Source organism: Ambystoma mexicanum, chromosome 3p, assembly GCF_040938575.1.
Source record: "Ambystoma mexicanum isolate Mex_15411 chromosome 3p, UKY_AmexF1_1, whole genome shotgun sequence".
In the NCBI taxonomy this organism is placed as follows: domain Eukaryota; kingdom Metazoa; phylum Chordata; class Amphibia; order Caudata; family Ambystomatidae; genus Ambystoma; species Ambystoma mexicanum.
In genome coordinates, this window is record NC_090925.1 from 785,967,742 (window position 1) to 785,986,485 (window position 18,744).

An 18,744-nucleotide genomic window follows, 5' to 3' on the forward strand; every position below is an offset into this window, starting at 1 on the left:
GGAAAGCAGTTTCTGATAATTAGTCCTTAGGAAGTGTATTGCCTTGCTGTTGGTTCTATTCAAATCAATGAAATAAATCTTTATTGTTAAGAGTAGTATCACAATTGTCTATTTCCCCCCTTTCACATTTTTCACCAAGGACAGATACAACATGATTGCTTTGTCTTCTGTAATTGGTAAATTGTTCCAAAAGACAGCTGCAAGCACCAGTTGGGCCAGGAGTGTGAAATTACAAAATAAATAAAAATTACAAATTAATGGCTAGGCAACTAGGCCATGTCAGGACTGACAGTAAATAGCCCCTGGTATGGTTAGAAAAATAATTGAATGATGCTATGGGACGGTCCCTTCCCCCGGCCAATGTACAAACTATGGCCAATGAAGTCACAACCTAAGTACCCTCAAACGGGATGAGTTCACACCTCTGTCCACTACCGCAGATGTCAACATTCACCGTGACCACGCCTCACCTGAGATATCTGGCCGCATCCCACGCAGGGCACGAGGTGGGAACCAAGACGGAGCTGAGGCCGATCGCATGGACCAGCTTGACTAACCTGTCTCACAACCTAAGCCGCCATCTTTAGAGATGACACAACGACATAGCTCCAGCAGACAGAAACACATGTGCTACCACGCACCTGGATCAGACACACACCAAACCACACAAAGTACACTCTCAGTGCTATGACACAGCATACCGTGTACACTCACAGATGCACATCGTTATTTTTCACATAGGCCAGCAATCGCTTTGCAGAAAAGCAAGACGCCAGAAGAGATTGTGTACATGCTTGCAGGAACTTCATGCTACCAACCCTGGAGACAAGACCCTAGCTGGACCACTGCGCAAAGAACCACACCACACCCCCCATCCTTATGGACCTTATGCCATAACTTGCAACCAAACCGAAGTAGGCCGCACACCAGAGTCGACAGACCCAGAGCAGGCCATGCAGAGCTACAAGGTGCTGACCATGTAGAACCACCCTGATCGGATCCCTGCAGCCAAGGTCGCGATGTTGCAATCCACATTCCGCGTTCCCCAAGCCAAGGTGACACCTGACATTGATGCGACTACCTGGAGCAAAATACAAATGAAATCCTCATAATTCTGCCTCAGCTTTGGTCTCTCAACACGGGACCAAGCTGACCTGATACGATGCCAACTCCCGAAGACTGAAGAAGCACTAGTGTCTCACGGCTGAGACACAGCTCGCACAAAGATGTAACAACTCAGACAACGGCGGCAGTGGGAAAGGAGCGCTCTAATGGCAAATAGCAGGACCTGTCCATTGTCGTCCACTGACACATAGTCACACATTGTTGCTAACACCGGGTACATCGTGAGCTGGGAATGACGATGGTTCCAGGCTTGGGGGCTCGCTGATGGACCAATCAGTACACGGGGGGCTAACCACTGACAACATTACCACACAACCAATCACTAATTCAATCCATGTAACCTTTTAGAAGTAGCGACTTTTAGGGATGACCCAAACATTCCACCTGACCTCTACTCTACCAATTACATTTTTCACTATACAGGCCTATACTGTACCCACCACTCGGGGAACCAACCCGGAGTGGTGATAGGTTCGGGGATGAGCTTTCGCAGATGACGCACATTGTTACGTCACTCAGACACAAAAGGGGCCTGCGAGCCCGACTTGATGAGAAGCTGCATGCAACCTACTCGCCTTGTGCCTGCCCCTGTCTGTTTTCTTGTAATAAAACAGCAACTATTGCTCTTGTGTGGGACTCCTACTTCTTTGGGAAATGGCGCACGGACCCCGGGTACGGCTCTGCCGACCACCAGAAATTACCCTAACAGCTATGTATGGAGCACTCAGTAACCGCTTAATCCACCAGACACTCTAGAAGGCTTTGCGGGACAGTCAACAGGCTATACAATGTCAAAAGTATGCCCTGTTTGCAGTTCACTGATGAAGAGGTTTATCTAGACCCCAGTGAGTTACAGGCATGTAACATGACTCATGACAAGTGGAATCAACATTCCCACCAGACAGATATTGAGTTGAACAATTCCCAGTGCTTACACCAAAACTATGGTGTTTGCCACTTGTATTGAGCACTAGCCCCTCCCTCTAGGCCAGGGATCTGCAACCTTTGGCTCTCCAGATAACCCCTATCAGCCCTATCCATCTTAGTCTATGTGAGGAGTGATGGGAGTAGTAGTCCAAGACATCAAGAGAGCCGCAGGCTGCAGACCCCTGCTCTAGGCTTTGCTTACTGGGAGAAAAAGTCCCTTTGTGCAATAATGTATTCAAGGCAAGGAATTATTTACCAGGATACTTTGCCTCCACGCACATGGTCGCATGCAGATTTGCGAGGTTGTGGGGGTCACACAGACCAAACTCTCATCATGCTTGTCCGCCATCTTGGCTTGGACATGTGTGGTTTAATCGCCGCTGGGCAGAGAGCCCTTGTACAGCATTCCACGGCCAGGCTTGTGCGCCATCTGACCTGCTTTGTATGATGCAGAATTTAACTGTCATTTTCTCAACTAAAGTGATGACATGCACTGTTCCTCTGCCTCCCGGGCTCATTAAAAGATGTAGCGCCAGTGAACAGGACATCAAAGCAGCGATGTGGGTTATTCACTAGGGCATCCCTTATAGAGGGAGCATTGCAACCAGTGGCCTTCAAGGGCCTGTCTCTGTGCAATGCGCTGCCAGCAAGCACATGGTTGCTGGGAGTCTGCCATACATTTGTATCCGGAGCGCACTCCAGACACCACTAATCTGTGAAAGGTGGCAGAACAGCACATCTTTGCACCACTGTAACAGCGATTCCTGAAATGCACAGGTCTCCTTTGAGAAGGTGACCTGCGCATTTCTGAAAGTAAGCAAATGAAACAAGCACATTCTCTGCGCTCCTTTCATTTTCACTGGTTTTTGAGAATCTGGCACAGGGTCTCTTTTGCAGCTATTTTTTATAGGAATTTGCAAAAGTATTACTCTAGCAACATCTTGAATGTTGTCATTCTCACACAACCAGCGGCAATTAAACCAGGATCTTTTCTGAGTCCTGGAGCGAGGGCCTTAGTTAAACATTCCTGGTACCATCACAATTAAGTTTATTTCAAAACTAGCTGATATACCCGGCGTTTCCCGGGCTGTTATTCCCTCGTAGGTACAGGTAATTATGCACATTTCAGAACAGATTGGTGAAATGGTGTGGAATTGTATAAGGAACAACGTTTCGCCAAGCCACAAACACATTTTGGATGTTGCTGAAATCAAGCGAAAGGGGTGGGGTGTCCAAATGTCATGTAGCCAGTAATGTCAGGAGGGTCTCAACAGGTTACCGTGCAAAATTTGGTGCAGATTGGTGAAACAGTGTGGAATTTTATAGGGAACATACGTAAAGCCACAAACCAACAAACACATTTGCACTTTTGCTGAAATTGGGGAAAGGGGTGGGGTGTCCAGATGTCCTGGAGCCAGTAATGTCCGGAAGGTCCTACAGGCGACTGTGCAAAATTTAGTGCAGATTGGTGAAACGGTATGGAATTATATAGGGAACATACGCGTAGCCACAAACCCACACCCACATTTTCACTTTTGTTGAAATCCCAGGAAAGTACTGGGGTGTCCAGATGTCATCTAGCCAGTAATGTCCGGAGGGTCCTGAGAGGTGACTGAGAACAATTTGGTGCAGATTGGTGAAACGATGCGGAAGTATATAGGGAACATACGCGAAGCTACAAACCCACAAATGTTCACTTTTATATATATATATAAAATAGATAGATAGATAATCCATGATTTGATCTGACTTCCAACTTCCATATATTCTCCAATGGACTATTTGTGCACCAACATCAGCCCTCCTGGAGCCAGAAGACTTGTTGACTGCTCTAGAACCAGCATGCTCCGGCGCAGCTGACCCAACCCAAAACTGTGGCCAATACGAGGCATCACTGACAGAGCCATTTCTTGTTACACTGAAGGGTAATGGCTGGAAGTTTTCAAATCAATCTAAATCACTGAGTTTGATCTGAGCAACATTTTCGATCATTGTTTATCAGCATGCTATGACATTCCAGAGGAGGCTAGACCATATGCAAATCAGATTTGGTCCCACCTCGAAAGACCTTCCTGCCAGAACAGCTAAGCCACATCCCTTCTACACAGGACCACAAGCACTCACAGGCATCAGTGAAGTGAGCTATATTGTTGGTATCTAGGCACAGTAATCTCAGAATCGACATCTGTGATACCCGCCCCACTCAGGTTTCACTGAAGAGTTCTGGCTCGAATTGCTGAAATGAATAAAACCCCTGCTAATGCACTGGGCAGAGCATCGATGTTCAGCCTGCCATGTCTGTACAGATGCGGAAAGGCATAGACAAATATGGCTTGTTACCCATCAAGCGCTCAGCTCTCCCTGTACTGAAGAAGGAAGACTGCAACTGATTGGCTCCAACATGGTGCACTTGACTAGCCCAGACCCCATTCTGTTTATGATACCCTTTACGAGACTCCCTGCAGAGGTCAGCGCCTGTGATTAAGAATAAAATGAGATGCTGGTACACCAAAAGGTGGGCTGGCCTCTCGATTTTTGCTGCTTAACAAAGGCACCACCCCCTCAGGCAGCCTTTTCACCCTACACAGGCGTGTGGTGAAAGGGCTGCCTGTGGGAGTCAGCAACTCAAATTAAGAAACAGAAAGGAGATGTGGTTGCACTATCCTACCTTTTGGTGTACTCGCCACTCCTTTTTTCATAATCAGAAGCATCGACAACCGCAGGCATCCCTTTCACCAGGTGGCTCTTTTCATTTAAAGGGTTGCCTAAAATGTTGGCAATGCAAGATATAGTTACGGGAGCCCAGTATAGGACCTGTTCTGGAGAACATTTGGGAGAGAGACAGAGTTCCTCCCTGGCTAGCACCAGCCCACATAAAGCCCTGACTGTCTGCCCATAACTCAGCTTCACCTGACTGCTCCTCAGTGTGCTAGCTTTCCCGCTCTACTGCCTTTGCCTGTTGGTTGGCACCCTCTTCCCACCGTTTTGATCGCTTCTAACCTTTGTGGTCCACCGATACCTCCAATGTAACACCTTCCTAGAGTACACAAACGTTGTAACAACACATGTAAATAGAATCAAAGGTTCCCCTTTCTGTCCGAAAATGGTGTCACCACATCCTGCTGCGCTGTTCTTATAAATTGTAAACATTATCCACAGAAAACTAGTTTTACTGAGATTCCCGATACACAGTTTGATGATTGGTACGGTTTAGTTAAACACACATGTGGTGTATGAGCATATTGTGGTTTGTACTCACAACCCTCCAGGTTAGCAGGAAAGAATATAATTAAACCAGCACCTACACTGGGGAAACTAACATGAACTCCAAAAACCTCTGATAATCACTATGAATACTTGTGACATGGTCAAACATTCTGCTGTCTCCTTGGACTTCCCGGCCCTGCTCTACTTAGAATGGGTAAATTCTGCCCCATTTTCCTGACCTACCTAGACCTAAGGAGTTCACCCATCAGAGATCCTTTGTTGTACATAACAGCAAACCTCTCAAGCCCTCCGGCTGTCAGTTCTCCATGGTACCTAATGCTACTGTCATTGCTCCCATGGCTGCGCTCATGTAGGCCAGTCTAATACAACTTAACTTTGCTTTACTCTTGGCACAGTAAGAACACATATCCAGACTGGCTGCATCAACGTAGACCAGTCTAGCCACACAATACTACTTATCTTTACGCTTAATTCCCAGTAAAAAGTGCCACACCACAGAAAGAATATATGACCAGATTGGTGCCACCAATGTCGGGCATTCTAGTCACTTAACAGTTATCATGTTTGCTTCAACCTTGATGTTAGGAACAGGCTTACTTGCGCACTTCGCGGGAGACCTCTGGCGCATTCTGATGTCTGGTGCCTGTACCCAAGATGGCGATTACAGGGAAGGCGCCAAGCTCGGAGGCATGTTGCGCAGCTGTGGAAGTCTACGCCAAGTATTTCCGGGGTGAGCCGCTTAAAGTCTGATGCGATAGCTTGTAGTAGCGTCTGATTATCAGATTTGCCTTGCAGCTCGTACCGGAAGGCTTTTTCCTAGTATCCCACGATCTGTCCCTCAAGCCATTCTAATCTTTCCCCTCCAGCCGAACGCGAGTTAGTAGTATTACGTCTTAGATAGGAAAAATTAGGAGATTTAGAATATCATAGTGAGCTACCCACAGGAGAACGTAATGTGGATAGTAAGCAGAGGCACAGGAATGTTTGATCATCATATTCTAAGGTGCATGTTCTCCTGGTCCTATTACTTCATTTAAGTGGCACTTGAACTCCTTTCAGCATGTTTTTGACAAATTGCTTTTATTTGCCATTAATCCATCGGCAAATGTATTCTGCCCGAGTTTCTTGACAGCCACATCAGTTATGACAAGAGATATTTCAAGGCCACCAACGCCAGGGACGTCGTTCACAGCAGTAACAGACTGACAAGCTAGCCTATTCAAGGAGTGGAACCCACCTACCCGAACCCACCACCAAGGGTTCCATGTGTTAACATCCCCGCAAAAATATTGCCACACAAAAACATTGCCATATTTTTGCAGCAATATTAAGGCATGGAACGTGCATGGGACACCCCGCAACCACCACATTATTTTTAAAGGAGCGGGGGACACCCCTGCTCCGAAAACCCCCAAAAATGATCCCCCCCAAAAATATTGCCTATGGCCGTTCCAAACGACCATATATACAGCGATATTTTTGGTGGGGGTAATATGTAGTGATACTCCACCAAGAGCCAACCTACCTAACGGCCAATGAACAATAACGCACCAGCCTTGATAAAGTCCACTTGGGTCGAAACACGTGTCGGCTGACACAAGATTGTTGTATCAAGAATAAAATTCCCTTTTTTAAAAATCAGAATACAAAGAAACATTTCTTTAAGAATAAATATTGTTTGCGCAAGATATCTGGGAACACAACTAAGAGATATTTGTGTTTTGTAATACAAATGAGTGATTTTCCAGTGGCATAAAGCATACTGGGCCTCATTAAGACTTGGGGCGGTATCCCGGCATAAATCTGCCAGAATACTGCCCAAACGAATCACTGGTATTGCCACATGGTCCAGAGGAATTTCCGCCGTATTACAACTGGTGGTGGCGGTGTAATTCCCCATGGCTTTTTGGCAGAATTACCGCAGCGGATATTCCGACGATTTAAGGCCTTTGATAAACTGAATTCAGGAAAGGACGAGAATTACCAAATTCCTCTCAGTCTTCTTCCTGGACAACTTCCATGTTAGTTTAAACGGCACCTACCACATGGTTGAACAAAAATCTGACCAAGTAGAATTTCACTTCCAGAACAACCAAATCCCAGACGTGACAGTAATAGCAGTAGGAGGGGGGCATTCCACACTGGAAGGAAACACTCTGAAATTCTTTACCAATCCACAATCAGACATTCCCACTTCTATAGTCCAGAAAGATGAGAAATCAGCTCAGAGCCTGGTTCATATTCAGCAAATTGGAGAGCAGTTGTTCATCCCTGTTCAGTTAAATGAAGGGAAGGACTCTGTTCTCGCCAGAGTGTGTGTGAACAAGGGTAAGAGCTTCATCAGCGAAGCCATGTTCCGCAAACTCCCAAAACAGCCAGCCATTCCCACATTTAGACTCATAGACAAATGGGAAATGGATCTGTAAACACCCAATTCCAAACCTCTCCTGCCAAGCAGGTGTATGCTCAAAATCTCCATAGGCAACAAGAGCATAGTCCATAATTGTTGGGTCGTGTGAGACGTCACTGCCGCCTTTTACTTAGGCAGTGACATTCTCAATCGCTTTGCCATTAGTTTGGACCCAATACACTTCAAAGCTTGGTCCCGGTAATCCCATGGGCTTTGATGATCCAGAGCAAACATTTAGGTCAGCTCAATTGCTGCCTTATGAAATTGAAATTCAAATTGGAGAGGAAGTCACCATCCCAGAAAGGACCCGACAATTCTCCCTGGAAGTGAAAGTGAAAAGAGGACAGAAAATGAAAAACCCTGATGCCTATATTCATTTAAATGCTTCTCTCCAACAGCAAGGGTTGGGGGTAAACCCAACACCACTAGTCAATATAGAACATGAAACCATTCCAATAGAGGTGGATAACAGTGACTTAAAGAGTATCACTGTAGTCGCAGGCACCATTATTGGAATGGCGGTTGATGACCGACATTTTTCCATAGATTTAGGCAATGAACATTTAGGACCAATCCCCAAGGACTGTTTTAACATTGATAATGACGACAACACAACACCAGACAGGATCTTTACCCGGCATGGGGGGAACTTCCTGGTGTACGCTTCCTGCCCTTATGGTAAGGAGGATGTGACCTGTGACTTCAGGAGGGATGAGATGATTTTCCAAGTCCGCGAGGACTGCCTTCCCCACCTGAAGCCACCAGTCCAAATCAGCACTTTGACCAGGGACCTCTCCACCCAGCTGGAGGAGGCCACCGAGATAGAGGTCTTTCCAGGCTTCAGGCAGATGGTTGAAGAGAGTGTCAACCTAGCTGATGCCTTTAAAACTCTGGAGCAGAAGCAAAAATTGAAACAAGTTTACTTGGATTTTCAAGATCTCTTTGCGGTGGACTCATATGACTGCAGTTGCACCGACATCCACACAACGACAATTCCCACAGACCCTGGCATGACTCCAGTGTTTGTGAACCTTGAGTACCGTGGGATAATCCGTCCAGTCCACAGCACCTTCAATAATCCGGTGCTGGGGATATTGAAGCCAAACGGCCAGTGGGGACTCTGCGCCGACCTTAGGGAGCTCAACAAACTGGTCCATACTTCCCGATGGCCTCTTCCCTACATTGACCAAGGGCTGGCCCAGATCCAGGGGTCACAGGTATTCACTGCAATAGACCTGACCAATGGCTACTGGACTGTGCCTGTCAGTAGGGAGGGCCAATACAAGCTGGCCTTTACCTTCGGGGGGCAGCAGTACACATGGACCCGGACTCCCTTCGGATACATCAACTCTGGCAATGAATTTAACATCTTTCTACATAATGCCATGCCCGACCTGGGTGAGAGGGGTAACCTGGTTTATGTAGATGATGTTCTCATCAAAAGCTCAACTGTGGAGGAACACATAGCGGAGATCCATTATGTTCTGACACAGTTGAGGGCTGCCGGAGCAAAACTTTCCTTTCAAAAGGCACAGTGGTGTAGAACCTGTGTACATTTCTTGGGGCATGAGATTACTCTTCAGGGTCTCTTTCCCCAGGAAAAGAAAGTGGAAGCACTCCAGAAATTGAAAGACCCCACAACTGTGTGGGAACTAAGGAGCCTCCTTGGACTGACTAATTACAGTAGATTACAGTAGAAAGTTCATTGAGGGCTACGCAGAGATCACAAGACACCTGATTCATCTTTTGAGGGGGGGTGAAGTGGGAGTGGGGTCCAGAACAAGCCAAGGCAGTAAGACAACTCAAAAGAAGCCGTTCACAAGCGCCTTGCCTAGCTTACCCTGTCAAAAACAAGGAGTTCTTCTTGGAAACAGAGTTCTCTAATACATGCTTGACTGCAGTATTATACCAAAAGCACAACAAGGTCAATAAAGTAATCTCCTATGCGAGTAAAACTTTATCCTCGGTGGAGGAAAAATTCAACGATTGTGAGAAGGCACCCCTGGCAACGGTGTGGGCATTGAAGAATTACTGTCCGTTCATCCAGGGGCAACACATCATAATGGAGATTCTACACCAGCCTCTGCAATATCTCCAAAGTGACAGAATCCGGGCCAGAAATGTGAGTAATTCCAGAATTACTTCCTGGATTCTGTCAATGCAAGGCTTTCCTGTGGAGGTCAGATATGGCCAAACATAGAAGAGTCCCCTCACGCAAGGACTGGCTGACTTGCATGATTGTGCCAGAGAAAACTGTCTCGAGGACGAAAGTCTACAAAACAATGACAACATGGAGGCATACCTCAATTCCCCACACAAAGTCTTTGAAGAAGACAAGTGTGAGGGAATGCCCACTGTCTATGTGGATGGATGCTCCTACAATGTTGACAACAACGGGGAAAAAGAACTTGTGGCTGGAGTAGGGAATGCATGGGTGAATGAGACCCCAGAACCCTCTACTGGGTACAAGATCAGTCCCCGAAGTAGTCAAGTGGCAGAGTTGATGGCTGTGTATCAAGTCATCCTCACTGCTGTCCAACATCAACTCCATGAACTGGTCATAATCAGAGATTCGGATTATGTACAGAACGGGTTCGTGGAGCACCTGGTTAACTGGAAAACCAGAGGCATGTTATGTGCTAATAACAAACCATTGGAACATGGAAAATTAATTCAAAATATTGATGATCTTGTCACCTCAAATGGGATGACCATCTACTGGTAAAAGATCAAGGGTCATTCCAAAGTAGAGGAACCAGACAAAACTGGAAATGACTTAGCTGATCAGCTGGCCAAAACTGGAGCCATCCAAGGGAATCTAATTGAGATTGAGTTCCTGTTGGGGGAGATCCACGTCACTGTTATCACTAGGTCCTAGAAAAATGCTCACAATGATCTCTCAACTGCACAATGGAGTAAGGAGACCCCAGATGCTGATGTGATTATGGCTCAAAAAGGGGATCCAATAATTGGCACGTTTTATCAACACATTGAGGACCCCGAGAACTTTCCCCTGACGGATACCGATTACATTGGGAAAGAGGACCTCGGAGTGTTGATGAAATGTCCAAAAATGTTCCGAATCCAAGACGGTTTGTTGGTAAGGAGATCCCTAGCTGGCCATGATCTGCAGGTGGTCCCTACCTCATTCCGAAGCCTGATGTTAAGTCACGCCCATGATGCGGCCACAGCCGGTCATCAGGGGCTTCATACAACACTTGAAATCTTAAGAGAGGTTGCTTACTGGCCACACATAGGGCAGGACCTCGACCGATACTTGAAGGGGTGTCTTGTGTGTGCACAATTTCAGCCAACATCCCTCACACACCGTGCGCCTCTCCAAAAGAGAGGGATGACACTGCCTTGGTCAGATTTACAAGTCGACTATATGAGGCCTGTGATTCGCTCCTCTAGGGGGAACAAGTACATGTTGACCGTGACATGCTTGTTTACTAAATGGGTGGAATGTCTCCCGGACCCAAACTGCAAGCAGAAACAGCAGCTGCCCTGTTGATCAACCACATCTTTTCGCGTTTTGGACTACCCCAAAAGATCGAGTCAGACCGAGGTAGCCACTTCACCAGTGAAGTAATGACAAAGATGTGGGAGATACTTGGGGTCAAAAGGAAGCTACACATTGCTTACCGGCTAGCCTCTAGTGGTGCAGTGGAGAGATACAACAAAACAATTGTGAGCATATTAAAAAAGTTTGTGGCAGAATCTGTGCCAAGTTGGGATATTCGATTACCGCTTTTCCTAATGGCCATCAGATCTACACCTTCATCTGCAACTAAAATGTCACAGTTTGAGCAGATGACTGGACGCAGGATGGTGCTTCCCCAGCATTTGCTCTACAGAACCCAAGAGCATACATTGATCCATGCCTCCACAACTCATGAGTATGTTGAAAATGTAAGAAAACACTTTCAACATGCTTTTGCCTACGCTGAGCGAAATCTAGAAAGATCTGCCGACAGCATGAAGACCCACTATGACTTAAAGACTACCAGAAAAGAATACAATGTAGGAGAGCGGGTCTACTTATACAATTTCCAAAGGAACCAGGCCAAACAGCACAAATGTATGCCTTCCTGGAGGGTTCCTTTTGAAATTGTAGACAAAATCTCACCAGTCGCCTACGAAATCCGCATCCCCAAAGGCAGTTTGGCGGAGGGGGAAGATAAGTGGGTCCATATTAACCAACTAAAGTGTTGCCATACTAGGCACACTCTGCAGCAACTGGAGGAGTCTTCTGGAACCCCACAGGGGGTCACTCCAGCTCCCTAGAATTCCAACTATAAAATATTCCATATATAGTGCATAATTTACAATAGAAACATGTGTCCTGTTTATCAAAATGTATGTGCCCGCCCCACTACATTAATAGTGGTGGGGAAATGTCTGCAAATATGTTTTTGCTTTGTCATCCTAGTTAATTGGAAACCATGGAAACTAAGAACAAGGAGGTCCATCCAGGGACCAGGAGAAAGATCCGAGGAGCCCAGAGTTTCACTCAATACTCACATCAGGACTGGAAGAGGAGAATTGGTCTATCCACCCCTGATGGAAGAAAAGATGATGAACTTTGCCATTTTTGGAACCAAAAGAAACGAGACTGAAATGAGACTGACATCCCAGTCTTGCGACTTCCCATTGATGGACAATCAACGCCATATCACAAGAGGGGGGCTTGTGGGATGTTCTAACCCACTAGTCTATGCCCTGCAACATTACTGTGTGCTGCTTGCATCAAAACAACAGGATGGTCGCCAAAAAGATCTTTGCGCTAAAAAATCTTTGAAAAGTGCGCAGGAAAACCTGAAAAATAGGCCACCAATCCATCTTGCCGATGTCAGAGGTAACACAGGAGACCACTGACTACTGCCAAAACCTATAATTTGGCTGCTCACCGAGTAAAATGAAACTACTAAAAAGCAGTGCTGCATTGCAAGGGAAACAGAGAACTGCTTTAAAAATCAGTTTTTCCTTGGCCTGTTAAATTTGCAAAATAATGATTCTCAAACAGCACAAAAGATGTAACATCCTTGTTGGGTGTTAAACCTCACTTTATTTAAAGAATTCACCTAAGCACGATGTCAGCAGAAGTACATTTTATCAGAAGAAAATCGACATTCAAAGGTGCTTGCATGAGAAAAAAGAAGTCGGAAATGGGCGCAGTACCGCCACTCGCCTGTGTCAGAAGCTGGCGATTACTTAACCTGTCATTTAAACTTGTATCCTAAAATCAAAGTATGGAAAAGAAGAGACTTCCTATCAAGAGCAATATAGGTTGTACAATTCAATTTCTATGTTTGAAAAAGGTTGGAATTAAGAGATTGTGGCTATAGTTGTTAAAAATGTAAGTTGTATTTTAGGAAAAGACTATGTTAAACATTGTGTTAAAAGTGAGTTAAAGCCAGCCACACTGGGCTTCAAAGACATTCCACAGCTTCTCCCAAACAAAGGATTCTTCCCGCCTGCTCTCTGCTAAGGAACTGGCAGGGAGGTGTGAATGGAGGGGGCGGAGGACTTTGGCCTGTTGCTCTGACAGGAGGCAAAGACTCCCTTGACTGAAAGGAAATGTAAATTTGGGCGTCAACAGAAACCAGATGCTGGCAGGAAGAGGCTCAGATTGCTTCTGGCCCAGCCAAACCTTGGGGGCAGAGACAGACAGTTTTGTTTATTCTGAGAGCACAGAAAATATCTTTTTGAAAAAGACTCATAGAAACTGAACAAAATTGTTAAAAATCTGTAAATATAGTGTTGTTAAAATAAAAATTCTGCTCACGTTTTAAAACCACTCTGGAATTTGTGCGTCATTCAGAGACTGAACCACAAAAATGTTGACTTTGTAGCAGTTGTGATAATGTTAAAAATATGAAACTTCACAGGAGTCTGCCCAGATGTTATGTGCATGTATCTGGAAAAATGTATACAGATCTGACACTGGGTAACCAACTAAAAGCACAAAAAATTGTCGTTTGTGAACCGAACTCTTAGGAAGATACGACTTTGATGGATACGTGCCTTATTTAATCTGTAATGTAAATATGTATTATTAGCAAGTTGGTGATATTGGAAATATGTTTTATATGAAAAACAGATTTTCTGTGTAGGAACAAAGATGAGGTTTTTCCCTGGATTGTAAATTGCCACATCACTATGACACATTATGACACACTGTTTCCTTCTCATATCAGGGGAGAGGAAATTCTCTGACCAATCGGATTCCTAGAGGGTTGGGATTAGTATAATCAGCCTACCCACCCCCTTGGGAAATACATAAATAGGGACTGTTGAGGACCTAGAGACACACACATTCAGCCATCAACTGATTTACTGGCGAAGCGCTCTGCAGGAAGAACCCAGATCCAGGCTCCAGAACTCTGAAAGCAGAAGGCCCAATCCAAAGCTGAACCCTTTTCAGCTGGCCTTTAAAATCTTGCAACCTGATTTTAACCCCAAACTTCCAAGGGGCACAACCAATTCAACAGCCGGGCTGTGCTGTTTCTGGTTCTTGCCAAGAACCCTTGCTAGAACCCAGAGATCCAAACCAGTAGAGCAGAGCTGTAACCCAGAACCAACCCGTCAGATCCAGAACCAGAGGCCGTGCAGAGACTAAAGTGCCTTGCTGATGTCCAATTTTGTCTCCCTCTCCTCCCCACTCTCCTCACCTGATCGGTAATCCTCCAACTCTTCTGTATTGAGATGCCGACGTGAGCAGAAGTCTCTCTTCGTAGCCGAAGACACTTGTCTACCACGAGAGGAAGCCACAGTGATTGCTTGAAACAAGCAGTCCTGGGACTCCTCTCCCGTAGCAGGCGACAAGGGAAAAAGCCTTGACGGCAGAAAAAACCCTTGAAAGGAACGCGGCCAAACCAGAGTCTTCCAAGGATATTGATGGTACGTCGGCTCCAGTGGTTGCAGAAGAGTGGGTAGTCGGCTACTGAGGCTTGGAGGAGGTAGACGTGAGCTGATAGGGGCAAAGACAAGGAAGCCCTCGCCTCGCAAGAATGAGTAGCGAGAGAGACTCGAGCCAGCGGCCAGTGTGAGCCGCGGGAGCTGAAAGAAAGCCAAAGTGAAACTAAGGAGAGGAGAGAGAGAGAGAGAGAGAGAGAGAGAGAGAGAGAGGAAAAAGCCTCGCCAGAAGCTAGGAGAGGCGAAGGGAATAGCACGGACCAAGCCGCGATAAGGAAAAAACTAGCGTTCTCACCCAAAAGCAGGAAGCAACAACTACGGGGTTGCAACGCAGCGATCGCTGGGAGTGAGAGGCTGAAATACCTCCCAGCGACCGCCATGTTGCCGGAGAACTAGACTGCGGCTGCACGTAAGTGAAAGCAACGTGCTGGAACTACGGTCTGTGCCGGAGCCTCCAATGCGGAAGTATCCGCCAATCGGCCCGGCTGCGTATGACAGTATGCCCCCTCACAAAGCGAACCCCCCCAGGCTTTCCCGGAAAACTTCGATGGAAACCACTCAACAACCGGGGGGCATGAATGTGGTAGACCGGTTCCCAAGAGTCCTCCGACTCCTGGTAACCCTTCCACAAGACCAAGTATTCCAAACGTCCCCTGTAGAATCTGGAGTCACGAATGGCTGAAACTTCGTATTCCTTCGTACTTCCAGAACCTTGAACTTGCAGACGGGGAAGAGATCTTATGTGAGGATCTGGAACAAAAGGTTTGAGAAGGGAGGAGTGAAAAACAGGATGAATGCGACTGAGAGTGGGAGGCAATTTCAATCTGAAAGCGACAGGGTTGATCTTAGATAGAATAGAAAAGGGTCCCAAAAAGCGAGGAGAAAGTTTGGAAGGGTGAACCCATCGAGGCAGAAATTTAGTAGAGAGCCACACCTTGTCTCCCTCCTTCCAATCGGGACAGTCCTGCCGACGTTTATCCGCCTGTTCCTTGTTCCGGATTCTGCTCCTTTTCAGACTGAATTCCGCAATCCTATGCGCCTCCGCAACGGACTGAAGTACTGCTTCTGCAGTGGGAGAGTTTGTAGGAACTGAAATCATGGGAAAAATGGATCGAGGATGCACTCCATACGTGCAAAAAAAAGGAGTAAGACCTATCGCGGAATGTGTAGAATTGTTGTACGTAAATTCCGCGGTGGGTAACAATGACACCCAGTTGTCTTGATGTCGGTTGGTATAACATCTCAGATATTGCTCCAAGTTGGCGTTCAGTCGTTCTGTCTGGCCATTCGACTGAGGGTGGAAACCAGATGATAGCGCTCTCTCCATGCCCACTCTAGTGCACAAAGCCTTCCAGAAGTTTGAGATGAACTGACTAACTCGATCGGAAATGATCTTGTCAGGTAAGCCATGTAGTCGAAAAACCTCTCGTGTGAAGGTCTCTGCCATCTGAGTGGCGGTAGGTAAGCCAGGTAGCGGGGAAAAATGTGCCAATTTAGTGAAAATATCTATCGTCACCATAATGCAAGTGCAGGATGCGGACTCTGGTAGATCCACAATGAAATCGGTAGAGACGAGACCCCAAGGGCGTGTAGGCATCTCGGGTTGGGTCAGCAAACCTAAGGGCTTGCCCGATGGATATTTCGCTCTGGCACATATTGAACAGGCCTTGATGTAATCCTTAACCTCTCCTTTCAATTCAGGCCAGAAGAACCTTCTTGCAATAAGTTCAGTAGTGTTCTGCACTCCTCTATGACCCGCGGTAAGTGGATCATGGCCCAAATGAATGATCTTCTTACGCCAAGGGCCTTCTGGAATGTACAGTCGGTTATCGTAAAACACTAAACCTTCCTTCTTGGTATATTTCCCTCCTCGTAACCTAGGAAACTTCATCCTTTCAGATGCCAACGCGGTCTTCACTTCTTGAAAGAAAACGTTGACAAGTCCCAGGATCTTGTTTCTTCTGAACATAGCTTCTCGAGAATGAGGGATAAAGTCTCCAGGAACCTCCTTCCTTGATAAGGCATCTGCGACTTTATTCGAGGTACCTGGTAGATAGGTGATATGAAAGTCGTATTGGGCAAAAAAATAAGCCCATCGGGCTTGCCTTGAATTAACACACTCCATGTTTTGTAATGCCTTGAGATTCTTATGGTCTGTCCTAATGAGAAAAGGATGACGCACACCCATCAGTAAATGTCGCCAATCCTCACAGGCCAACTTCATGGCGAGTAGTTCCTTCTCTAGAACCGAATAGTTGAGTTGGCTGGGAGACAAAGTCTTCGAGAGATAGGCGACTGGATGTTCTACACCATCGTAGGTTTGTAAAAGAACTGCCCCTATAGCCATGGCAGAGGCATCAGTCTCAACAATGAACTGTCGGTTTTGATCCGGATGGCGAAGAATCGGAGCATAACAGAACAATCTTTTTAAGTTCCTAAAACCATGTTCAGCTTCGGGTGACCATAGGAAAGGCCCTGAATCTTTCCTTAAGAGTCTTGTAATGGGAAGTACTATCTCTGAGAAGTTTGGAATGAACCTCCTGTAGAAATTTGAGAGACCCAGAAATCTTTGTACCTCCTTTACACTGTCCGGGGAGGACCAATCGAGTATAGCAGCGACCTTGCCTGAATCCATGGAAATCCCTTCTTCCGGGAGAATGTATCCGAGATAGTGAACGGAGGGGACTGCAAAAACGCACTTATCGGGTTTGACCAGAAGTTTATAACGTTGAAGGCGCTCCAGTACTTGAGTCACATGAATGATATGGGATTCCAAATCGGATGAGTAAATCAGAATGTCATCCAAATAGATGATGACCGTAACCAGTAGTAGATCGGGAAATAATCGATCCATGAATCGCTGAAAAATGGGCGGGGCATTCACTAATCCGAATGGCATTACTTTGTATTCGTACGTATAATCCGAACGGGGTGCGAAAGGCCGTCTTCCATTCATCTCCCTTGGCAATGCGAAGCAAATGGTATGCGTTCCGAAGGTCCAGTTTGGTGAAAATGCGGGCCCCCTGTACAGCCTCTATGATCTCAGATATGAGCGGCATGGGATAGCGATCTCTGATTGTAACCTTATTAAGTCCTCTGTAATCTATGCAAGGACGCAAATCGGTGGAGTCCCTCTTTCTTATGAAAAACAAAGAAGCTCCTGCCGGAGACTTGGAAGGTTGAATAAGGCCGTTTTGCAAATTGGTATCCAAGTAGTTCCTTAATACCTGTCTCTCAGTTTGGGTTAAGGAAAACATCCTGCTGAAAGGAACTAGAGCATTAGGTTCAAGCTCTAAAGAGCAATCCTCAGGCCTGTGTGGGGGTAGATCTGCAGGTATAGTCTCCTTGAAGACCTCCTGATAGGGTAAACAATAATGTGGTAATGCGTGGACTCCCACATGATCACTTGTTAACACCGTCGAAGTAAGGTGCTCACTTTGGAATGGTCCTGAGAGACAATGTTGTCTGCAGAACAGAGATGAAAAACTCAACTGGTTGCTAGTCCAGTTTACCTGAGGGTTGCATTTGCGAAGCCAGGTAACTCCTAAAATTATAGGAAAGTGCGCTGCTCGAATGATATCGAATTTGAGCACTTCTCTATGTTGGAAGATGGTGGCTCCTAGTTCCTCCGTGGTATGGGTTATAAGACCCGACGAGAGGGGAGATCCGTCCACACCCTCTACCTTTTGATCCTCTTTGCGGGCTACCCTATGAAGGCCCACCTTCTCTGCCCAGAGAGTGTCCACAAAGTTTCCGGCCGCCCCACAATCCAGGAGGGCTAGGGCATCTATAGACCTTTGCCGGGATTCAATCCGTACAGGAATAACCACCAACCTGGAATCCTCCAAAGTGTTGGGAGCTGAAATGGAGAGAGAAACATAGGGACTAAATAGGTTACAAGTTGATCCTCGGAACCAAGTCCCTACTGGCGCCGAGGAAGTTTGTTTCCCTGTGATCTGGTTGGAACCACCGGACAATCTTTAAGCTGGTGCTGCTCCGACCCACAATAGGCACAAAGTCCCTTTTCCTTTCTCCGTCTTCGCTCAGCAAATGAAAGCGGACCCCTGGTAGCTCCGATCTAAATTTGGCTCTTCGAGGGAGTGGGAGGAGGCGTGAGAAGAGGACGTAGATGTATT

General features: G+C 46.3%; 1 protein-coding gene across 1 annotated transcript in view; it reads right to left on the reverse strand.

Annotated features, from left to right (window-relative positions):
- LOC138580875 (membrane-spanning 4-domains subfamily A member 4D-like) overlaps nt 1–18,744 on the reverse strand; it is a 702,190-nt gene that overhangs the window by 378,137 nt on the left and 305,309 nt on the right. The window lies entirely within an intron of this gene.